Here is an 11,309-nt window from a genome sequence, read left to right on the forward strand (position 1 = left end):
AAATCGAGGGAAAACATGGTCCTGGCTTCATAGCTGAAGAATATTCGCGAGTGGACTGGCTTAAACTCTCAGACGCTGATAAGAAGGGCCAGAGACAGAAATGACTTTGCTGGGGTTATCGCCAGCCTTCGTTAGAAGACGGCAGCCAACGAAGAAGAAGATTGATTCGAGCTTTTGGATTCAAGTATGGTGCTCACTCCGAATACTTTGCGCCTTTATTGTATATAATTTTTATTAGGAGATTATAGATAGTTTTGAAGATTGCTATGATATCCCGATGTCCAGCGGACTACTATAACTTTGAATATACATGGTGTTTCTAAAAATTCATGAGACAAAATTCAGAAGGTGATTACTGGTATAAAATTAAGATATATCAAAGTTTCTTCAACTCACTAAAATTGAGTTTTTTTTTCTAAAATTTCAGTAATGCTAAAAACTTGAAATTCTATCATTTTCGTGCACTTTGACAATTCATTCACTGCGTTTATTTCATTTTTATTCAAAACTCTAGAAGACTGATGTCGAATACAGCTGTCAACATGTCAACAGCTGTTGATATTTACCAATCGAAGTTTGAAGGATGTTATTTTTGCGTTGTCTCGCATTTGACTTGTGCCATGTGCAAAATTTGGTGAAAATCGGAGACAAAAGGTTTTTTCTCCATTTTCATTCCACAGGGTACCCTTTGAAATGACGAATTCTGTTCCAAATCTTAAATTCAGTTCTTTATAACTCGCCTTGTATAATCAAGGAGAAGGAGATATATTTTTTCTATGATGGTACCTATGTTTTTCTTTTGATTTCTCTAGATTACAACGTTTCAGTTTCTAATCTATAGATAATATGAATTTTTATATGGATTTTTTTGAGAAAAAAAATTGTCTCAACTTTCACCCTGTATAATACGCTTTTGTATGAATAATTGCAATGAGACTGTTGAGTAAGTTGGAGGTTTTGTTGATCGATTGATGACATAAAGACAACAATATCTCTCATATTATCAAATTTATTCAATTTTACACATAGGGATGATAACAATATTCCGAAAATTTCTCGGTTTTGTACCAAAATATTGAAAATATGTGTTCGCATTAAAAGTATGTGAAAAATTATCAGATATCATGTATTCGTCGCCGGAGATTCTGAAAAACATATCAGTTTTTCAATCGGACATGTGGTTTTTTGAAAATCCAATTTTCATCGATTTTCCTGGATTTTCCACTCGTCATAATTTTTTTTCTAACAACTGACAACTTTTTTAAAATCCCCATATTATTTAACTGATGACTCATCATTCCGTATTTACACGTATTCACAACCGCTTATCCAGTACTGGAATATTGGAAAGAAATTCAACCAGCACTGGTTGTTTCCGGATTTAGAACGTAATCCCAAACGTTGGGTTGGTCGAGGAGGACTCCAGCGTTGATCCCCTCTATTTCCACAGTTAAATCTTTGTCATTTCTGTTTATGGGGTTCCTTAAATCATTAATCTACTCCAGACCTATAGTTGATACCTACTATGGGTCTCGTGTATCAACACCTCTAATCTTTAAACATGTACAACCATCCCTGACATGTAGGCTACGTTCATATTTTTGGCTAAAGTGGTTTCCACTTCCATTTATTAAAGAAATTTTAAATTATGGTGTTCATTTTTTAAGTTTTTACTTTACAAAACTTCATCTTGAATGTGCTATTTCGGAAAGGAGAGGGCTGAGGAAAGACCCATCTTAATTTCATTCCTCCTGAATTTCGTCGCATGAATTTGGAAACACCCTGTATATGAATATACATTTAAAAACGATACGGAAAGTCCAATAGTTTAGTTCCTTTTAATCTTTGTGCTTATTCTCTGTTGTCAAGTAGATTCACTGCTAGCTAGTTCGGGTGGTTGTTAAGTCTGTTAATGTAGCGTTCACGTAAGGCACTAATATTTACTTGAGCAGAATTCACTTGAAGATCTTTCCTGGTTTCATAGTTGGGTTTGAAACACGATGCCACGGGGAGAGAGATTTGACTGTTGTCCCGCATAACTGGATCCCATAGGTCCATATTGGCTTGAAAGGATTTTGTAAACTAGGAGTTTAATTTGGAACTGTTGCAACTTGATTCCTAACCATTTTCCTCCAGTAAGAATATATGAGTCCTTCGTCGAGATGTATTTTACGCTGTCTGTTTGTGGTTTTGCTTCATTAATTCTATTTCCCCAAATTTCTACTTATCAGGGGATCACCAACAAAAAGTAAGTAGAGGAGCACCTTTCTTGCAAATATGATTCCAATATGAGGTATATTAAGTGTGAGAACTGTTTATTGAATTTTAACATTAAATCTTAGTGCCAAACCTTATCGAAGGCCTGGCCTACATCTAGGAAGGCTATTGCACAATAGCTTTCGGCTTCAAAAGCACGATTTATGGTGGCCACTACCTTATGCACTTGTTCGATGGTACTAAGGATAGAAAGAAGGCTTATAGGTCTGTAGGAGGTGTTCCAGGTCTAGAGATATGGGTGATTTGAGCTTTTCACTGAAAAAGGGAAGTATCCCAGGCGTAGGTTTGTATAAAAGATAATGATTAGCAAGAATATCTGTCCTATGAAGTTCTTTGACTGGTTTTTCTGTAATGAGGTCTTAACTTGAGGCTTTATTAGGATGAAAGTTGCTTCCAATCATTGTATTTAGTTATTTTACCATTAAGAGTTTAGGTAGTGGTGGCATCTAGTATGGGGCCTTTATTCTTTCTTTTATTTTTACCTCTTTTATTCGACTTAATTGTGCTGTAAATGGCTGGAAAATCCCAATATATCTGCTTTTTTCTGGTATCTCCGGGACCACATTTCGTCAGCTTTTCGAATTGGTGTTTTATAAGAAATTTTATGGTTTTGGTAGCTTCTCATAACGAATAGTCAGAATCAGCAGTGCTAGCTAGGTTTTCTAAGTATTATTGGAATGATTTGTTTTTTTCAGGTAACTAATAAGTTTGTTTGGTTCACGGGAGGCAGTTTCCTGTCATGTTTTGTCAAGTGGATATCTTAGTTCGTTGTCATGTTATTCTCAATGTTCTTGTGCTAGTTTGTCAGGTGTTGATTTTCTATAGCAATCTTTTCAACAAAAAAAACTAACTCTGTATGAATATATCAGTTCCTTTTGGAACGTCTATGGATTATCTTAACTCACCCAGGAAATCAAGGCTCTTATCATAATCTATGACATTGATTAGTTAATTTGGGAAGTTTATTTATAAAATCCTACTTATTTCAAACGAAGGTTAGAATTCTTGAGTAATCGTACTTTATTAAAGCAATTTAAAACGTCTTGAATATACTTTTGCGTAGCGAGGATACGAGGGATGATACTTAAGTTTTGAGATAGACAAATATGAGATCAATATACTTTCGCATGCGTTTGAACCAATTGTCGAACCAATTTTTCCATTCCAAAACATGATTTGAACGTTAATCTCGCAATTTATTTTTGATCTAGTGAAATAAGAAGAAATCATTGGGTGCCAAACAAAGACTGTACGGCGGATGACCCATCAATTCGATGTTTTGATTGTTCAAAAACTTTAGTTGATATGTGAGAGCTTGCATGGTCGTGGTGGAGAATGGTTAGCAATTGGTTTCCCTGTTTTTTTTTTCAAACACTTCTAGTAAATAAATGCTATTGTACCATTTATAATTGACTGTTCTATATTACTTTAATGGAGCTGTGGCTGCATATCCAGTTATTACAAAAAAAACAGGTCACCATTTGTTTCCAAGTACTTCATGCGCGACAACTTGTGTTTGATTCGACTCGTCTGGAAAGACCCATATAGTCGATTGTTGTTTATTTTCAGAAAGTACGATTGAATTCATTCGGAAAATCAGCAAAAGACGATGGCACAATATGGTGCTTCATCAATACAAATGAATTCAGATCGATGGATGCTGCTTTCTTTCTTCGGTATTGTTAAAGTTGAAATTAAATCCAATTTTGGAACCACAGAGATATCATTATTATCAACAGGTGGCTTGAGATGGTGCTTCATCACCAAAAGTCGAAGCACACTGCTGTTGGTTGAATTCAAGTGGAAAGTTAAAGAAAATCATCGCACCAAAATGATCGCAACTTAATTCCATTTTTTGGGCAAAATCAAGTTTCAAGTTATTTAAACAATTCAAATAACACTCGTATAACAACACGTTCTGAGTACGTTCAATATTAAAAATGTCAAACTTTATTATAGCAATTTCAGATTTGACGTATTAATATCAGTGTTGCCATATTTCAAAACTTAAGTAGCAGTTTCTATAATAACAGTAACCAAAAATCAATATTTTTCCTTCCTCGAAACCCCGGAAATTTCGTACTGCAAATCACAGAGATATAGTAAATTTCGGGAGCTTTTTGAGTTCTATCAGAATTTTCGCCCGCGAGATGGCAACATTTCCTAGTTCTTGGAAAGTGGCAGTGGGTGGAATCAAGTGAGTCAGTCATTCACATCTTCCTTTGACAGTATATAAACTCACGCACATCAGTGAAAATCTCATGCCATCACCAATCGTGAAACCATCAGCAATAAAGCTAAAATCAGTGCGCTTTTACCATCTTCACCGCTCAATCAGTGTCAAAAACGGTTATTGCCTATCCGAACCTTTCACCCCCCTTCCCGGTGCTCCACCAGGCCCCATTCTAGCACCCCTTCTATACATCCCCTAAACGTATGATACCACAGTCTCTAATGACCCCACAATAAAGATCCAGTTGTATACTGACGATTGTTTCTGCCCAAATCATGCGCTCTCTCTACTTTCTCAAAATATTTCGAATGAATGGTCGGATTGGTGCAGGAAATGGAGGGTGGCTCTCAATTCCCAAAAAACCCAAGAAATCGTCTTCAAAAATTCGAATTCCTTGCGCGAAGGACATCAACCACAAAACTTCCACTTGAGATTTTAGGGAGAGAAACATGAGTTCCGCGGAAAAGCCGTCTATCTGAAAGAGAAATTCACACACCCCCTCTGTTGGTCGGCAGATCTGAATGATACGGTGAAGACGATGAAAAATCTGGACGCACCCACCCCCTCACCTTATTTCATACGTATAAAACCTACATCCATCCCTCCCATAATCAAAACTCTTGACCTGCGAAAAGTTCATTCTGAGATACAAGTACCGATTCAGCACTAGTTCGTCTCAAATCCCAAGAGAAAACTACCCCGTTCGCCATTATGGGCTGCTAACAACTGCATACGAAGAACTCCTTGAGTATAACCTTAACTTCCTACATAATTCTCTCAAAGGCATTAGATGAAATCCTAGCTCTTCGATCGTCGGTGTTGCAGATTTTCTTCGGGTTTTCCTGTAACCTGGTGAGCCGGTTAACCAGTCAAATGGCTGACGATAGGGTATAATGCAACTGCAGCTGTACCCGCCCCCAGAAGAATTAAAAAACAACAATAAAAGTTACAAAAACTACCCCCAAACCTGAGAAGAGTCGTTTGTTTCATTCTGTATAGAGCTTTCTTTTTGAAACATAGAAATGTCGTACGTGCCTTTTCTTCTTTCAGCATGAGGCAGGAAACATCACAGACCAACCACTACAACGCCAACCCCGCAGAAGAGCATATTCTATAACAGGGCCATTCTAATGAATTCTACTCACTATAAAAAATTTCCTCATCCTATTCAAATAAATCCAATGAATCTCTCTCTTGTAAATAAAGTGGAAATCTCACTGACCTTCGAGAGAATTTGGTTTTTCTTTTAATTTTGGTACTGCAATCCAGTATTGCATTTAAATGGCCCAGAGCAAAAGGGTTAAGCTCGTGTCGAGTCCAATTTCGATACTTAAACATCAAATCGTCACCCTGTGGGGCGTGGGCCCAGGTTGGGAAACACGGATTTATATGGGAGATGCATATCTTAATACGTGCCTTCTCTTCAGTAAAGCTCTCACATGTTTAGACCCTTTTATTTAATTTTCTAGCAGGAATAAAAAAATTGTGGAATATGATTGGTTGTATAGTTACAGAAAAAAAATATTGACCCCGACGTGATTTGAACACGCAACCTTCTGATCTGGAGTCAGACGCGCTACCGTTGCGCCACGGAGTCATTAATGTTTTCTAGACATTTATAGTATTTAATTATTAAAAATCAAATTATATTACTGATTCAAAAAATTACATAATTTCTATTGAGTTATACTAGTTATCTAAGTAAATTCGATCCTTAAATTTGATATAGCACTTACTGTTCAGCTTACAAAATATAGAGATTATCTGAATATATCTTTGGATAGTATCTATTATTTGAATATCAACATTCTGCCTACTATAACTATAATGATATGAAGGGATTCATTCATTCGTTTTTGTTTAAAAAATATGTATATAATATTTTTGCCAACTCCAAATTTTAATACCATTCAATATTAGTGCTGCCATCTTCGTAGAAGTTACTTAACCATGAATATTAGGTACTCTATATTTGTGACCAATGGTTGAAAATTCAGTCTTCGGTTTGTTAGAAACACTTCTTTATCAATAATTCAACTCACCAAATTTATTATTTTCATATTAAATAAAGAACGTTGGTTCGAAAAATATTTTCATAGTTGGCGTAATGCAGAAATCCTCAAAAATTTTGAAAGTCGACCGCTCGATGAGACTAATTCCGCTAGGTAGAGACACTGAGAAGAACAGTAATTATGAGAAGTTATTGAAATTTTCATTTACGAACTTATTGGCATTTGCACTAGGAAATATCAATAATCAGTTGACCCTCAGCCTTATCTATTTATAATGCCTTGCCAAACGTTATATATTATAAAATTACCTTTATATCATTGAACTGAATAAGATATATTTTCTTCTGTTGACTTTTACCAATTAGTGGTAAAATTTCTGATTATTAACAGCAAAAAACTGAACCAGGTGCGATTGAAGGTCATCGTCATTTGTGAAAGTTTCACCATTCAAACAATTCTGCAAACTTCGAAATGAATGATAATCATATGGTGCCAGATCAGGGCTGTATGGGTGATGTAGCATCACTTCCCAGCCAATCTCCAATAGTTTATCACGAGTTGTCAAAGATGTGTGAAGCCATGCATTATCGTGATGGAACACTAAACCTTTCCGATTTGACAATTCTGACCGTTTTTCTCTAATTGCTTCATCCAGTTCCATTAATTGTTGACAGTAAACATCGAAATTGATCGTTTGGTTCTTTGGTGCATATCACAAATGTTTAGTCTTTGTGTTAAATGAATTTCTTTTAATTCGTGAGGTATCCAAATATCAAACTTCTTAACCTCTTCGTAACCTCTCGAATAGTTATATCCTGACGATCCTCTCCAATTATGACTTTGATTTGGTCATCATCAACTTCAGTAGGCCGACCAGAACGTTGTTTATCTTTGGGGAAAATCTCCAGAACGGAAATGTTCGTTTCTGCGTACCATTTAAAATTGACCCACAACTACTAGTTTTGATAAAAATCACGCACTACATACTTCAATGAACCCAGTATCACGTGACAAACGTCAAAGTATAGTACTAACATAAGTTATTCAAAAAATAAAGCAACGATCTTTATCAATAAAAAGGAAAAGTACTTAATTGCAAACCTTATATTTGTAACAAATAATGTATAATTAATTTAATTTCGGATTCATTAGAAATCTATCAAATATTCACGATATTCTACTCATTCATATGTGTCCTATTTTTGCATGTTAATGTAGGGACATATGTTTTACCAAAGTTATCGAATTTATTGAATAACATTTGTTTCTCGAAATAAAAATGAAATTCCTTAAAATCCTTTTATATATGAATTATTTTTTGAATCATGTTATAGACGATGCTAAAAAGTAGCTCTCTACACAGGTTATGACAAGATATTTCACAACAACCCAGTACATCCGATATATTTTGAGTAGTTCTATATTAACCTTGGGCAACTCGAGTAGAGATGGCAGCACAGCAAAACATCCTCATAAAATTTAGTTTCGGTAACACTAATATGAATTAAATAAAATCTAATCGATATAACCAATAATAATCTATAATCAATGTGAAAACTGAAAGAAAATACATCATTTCATTGATTTTAAGAGACATGAAAGTCGCTTACAATCATTTTTTATATGAATTATTTCTTGAATCATGTTATAGATGGTGCTAAAAAGTAGCTCCCTACACCGGTTATGACAAGTTATTTCACAGCAACCCACTATATCCGATATATTTGGAGTAGTTCTATATTAAACTTAGGAAACTCAAGTAGAGATGGCAGCATAGCAAAACATCCTCATTAAGTTTGATTTTAAGAGAAGTGTCAATTTTTTGGATACGTTATCACGCCGTTGCCAGTAAATACCAAATTTTGTACCTTTAACATGCTTTTTAGTATTACTTTGGACTCGTCTATTCCCGTTTCATTTGAATCGTTAAAACTTATGAGCAATAATTAGTTAGGAGATTTAATGAAGGATTATTTTCGTTTCTGTCTTATATACAGGGCGAGTCATGAGAAAGTATACATACTTTTACTATATCTGGAACCCCTGTAGGGATATAAAAAGTTTCAGCTCCTCTTCTTTATTAATTTAAATTAATTGGCCATTGATTTTAATTAGCTATAGTTTTTGCGCAGTTCATTTGATTTTTCAAATTTTTTTATGATGCACTACTATCAAGCATTCTGGCTGGAAAAATCAATTTAGGGATTCGTATTGAATATTGAGTTTTGTATAAATGTAATAAGTGATTTTCAAACTACATACGTAACCAATCAACAACCATATCCTACCACAAATACAGGGTGTTTCAAAAAATTGTGATCCCGTCTCTGAAAAATATTGATCATAAGTTTTTCAATATTAGATTAGATCAAGCAAAATTTCAAATGATCTTAAACATTAATAAATATTACACCAAAAAGATACTCTTCATAAAACTCGATAAAAAATTTTGATTTGAAAATTATGAAGTAATAACCGATGATGGTATAAAGTATTGATGAAGTTATTAATTAACGGATACGTTTGAAAAAAAATGGGACTGACTGCTTTCGTTTCTTGTAACGTTTCATAAAAATAGGATCGTTTTTCAAAGTTAAATAAGTATGAGCACAGAACTATGCCTTAGTATGACACAAACAACAATTTGACAATAATGTACTCCGGTTCTGGGACTCAAAAACTGTTGTTTGTTTTATACTAAGGCCCCCAATTGCTGAGTATCCGTAATTATTTAACTTTGAATTTCACACGTTAATAGCATTTTCTCTGGAATGCAATGGAAAACTGTTATTCATTGATAGATAAGTACATTTCTGAAACCTTCTGAGACGTTCTCGAGAAACAGGGAATGTGAGACCTAAAAATAAATTCTGGTAGGGCAAGAACTACAAGAACCGTTAATAAAGAAAATATTATTACAAATTTAGTTGATTAAAATCCAACACTTAGCTTGAGGAATGTAGCAAGACAAACAAATACGTCTTCAAGTACTTGGAGGATACTTAAACAGCAACAGCTACATCCTTATCATTACAGACAAGATTTTTGTCAAACATTACAAGAAAGGTAAGCCCTCAATCCAGATTTTTTAAAATGTATTCTTTTTACGAACACTCAATTAACACGATCTATTAGTAAATTTTATCAAGGATATTGAAATTAATATTTAGATAGAATCATTGAAAAATTGTGTGGTTGATAGACTTGCTTCCAAGCCATTTCCTTTTACACACACACAGATTCACATCAAATGAGTTTCTTCGCAAAAATGCTATTTTTTCATAACCCAAAAAATCAAATGTTTATCTACGAAGACTTTTTAATTTTGAAGTGTGGATAATAATAAATAACATCGTTATTTTCTAATTTAGTAATAACAAATTCAATATGAGAAGAGAATGTCGCAGCATCAATAATTTTGTTTAACTGCAGTCGCACATGTAAAAAATATTTATTCCGACTTAACACTTGCTCCTGTCGTTCAATTTTAATTTTATGGGAACATCTGACATATGTCGTCAAGCAACCTGCATGAAATTCTTTGATAAAAAGCACAAGAACACGAGTTTTTTCTTCTTTTTTTATTCTTTATAAACCAAAGATGTTTCAATTAGTCACGCACATGATCATGGTATTAATAAATAGAAGACAAAGTTGACAGCGCGGAAGATCATAACACTATTTTATTTGATTTTATTTTGGTTGTTTTTCTTGTTAAATACCTGATGTATGCAATCATATGTTTAACTTTTATTTATTTATTGTCTCTAATTAGCAAAGTATTTCATAGAATGCGAAAAGACAGAATGCATCATTCTATTTATACGAATTTAGAGTTTAGTTATAAAAAATATGATGATTATATAAATCATCTGGTTGACATTTGACATCCTCCGCTCTATGAATAACATAAGGAAGAATGTGTAAAGCATAATTGTCTTAAATTTCAATAGAAAACCATGGTTAAGTTCGGTCCTAATGTTGACATTGTCTAATACCTAACCTAACCTGACCCGACCTAACCGATCCTAATCTTGACGTTCGGTTCCTGAAGTTGACATCAACACTTTGGATAGTTTTCGAAATTATGACGACGAAAAGAAGAGGAAAAATATGGAAGTAGAGGCTGCTAAGATTGAAAAGTCTCGAGAACGTATGAAGAAGAAAGAAGAAACTCCAGAAAAAAGGGACGATACAAGAAAAAGAAAAGAAGAGATGAAGGGCCAGGAAGGAGAAAGAAGCGAGAGAGAGGGAGTACTATGAAACTAGAATCATTATTTGATTGAATGAATTATGAAGGGTTGTAAAGAGGGTGATACTACATACTAATCTTCTTCTTTGACAATAAGCTCAACACAGTTTTTCTAAAGCTCTTGGCGGTCTGATGCTAGAGCAACTCTGGAGACTATAGATACGAGGGCGACTCAATAAGTCGTTCAATTATTAGGTGTTTGGTTTGTGTTTGATCCAAGATTTGAATACAAAATGAACACAAGAGCAAAATATTGATCTATAATCGCAAGTCATTGGCAAAAAAACTGAAAACAAAATTGTATTTTTCTTAGTAAAATCTTGAATCTAATGATATAAAATATAGTAAAAATGATATAAAACATAGTAAAAATGATTTAAAATATAGTAAAAATGATATAAAACATAGTAAAAATGATTTAAAATATAGTAAAAATGATATAAAACATAGTAAAAGCAACTGAAGCGGTCACTTTATTGGTTAGCAAGGTCAGCGAGAAGTGCGCTGAACATGAGTTGTTACCAAGTGACAGGTA

At 34.1% G+C, this 11,309-nt stretch overlaps 1 non-coding gene across 1 annotated transcript; it reads right to left on the reverse strand.

Annotated features, from left to right (window-relative positions):
• Window positions 1–6,035: 6,035 nt before the first annotated feature.
• Window positions 6,036–6,107, reverse strand: Trnaw-cca (transfer RNA tryptophan (anticodon CCA)). The gene has a single exon. It is a non-coding gene; the product is annotated as a tRNA-Trp (tRNA).
• Window positions 6,108–11,309: the final 5,202 nt, after the last annotated feature.

The sequence above is a fragment of the Diorhabda carinulata genome, chromosome 4 (genome assembly GCF_026250575.1).
Source record: "Diorhabda carinulata isolate Delta chromosome 4, icDioCari1.1, whole genome shotgun sequence".
Taxonomy (NCBI): Eukaryota; Metazoa; Arthropoda; class Insecta; order Coleoptera; family Chrysomelidae; genus Diorhabda; species Diorhabda carinulata.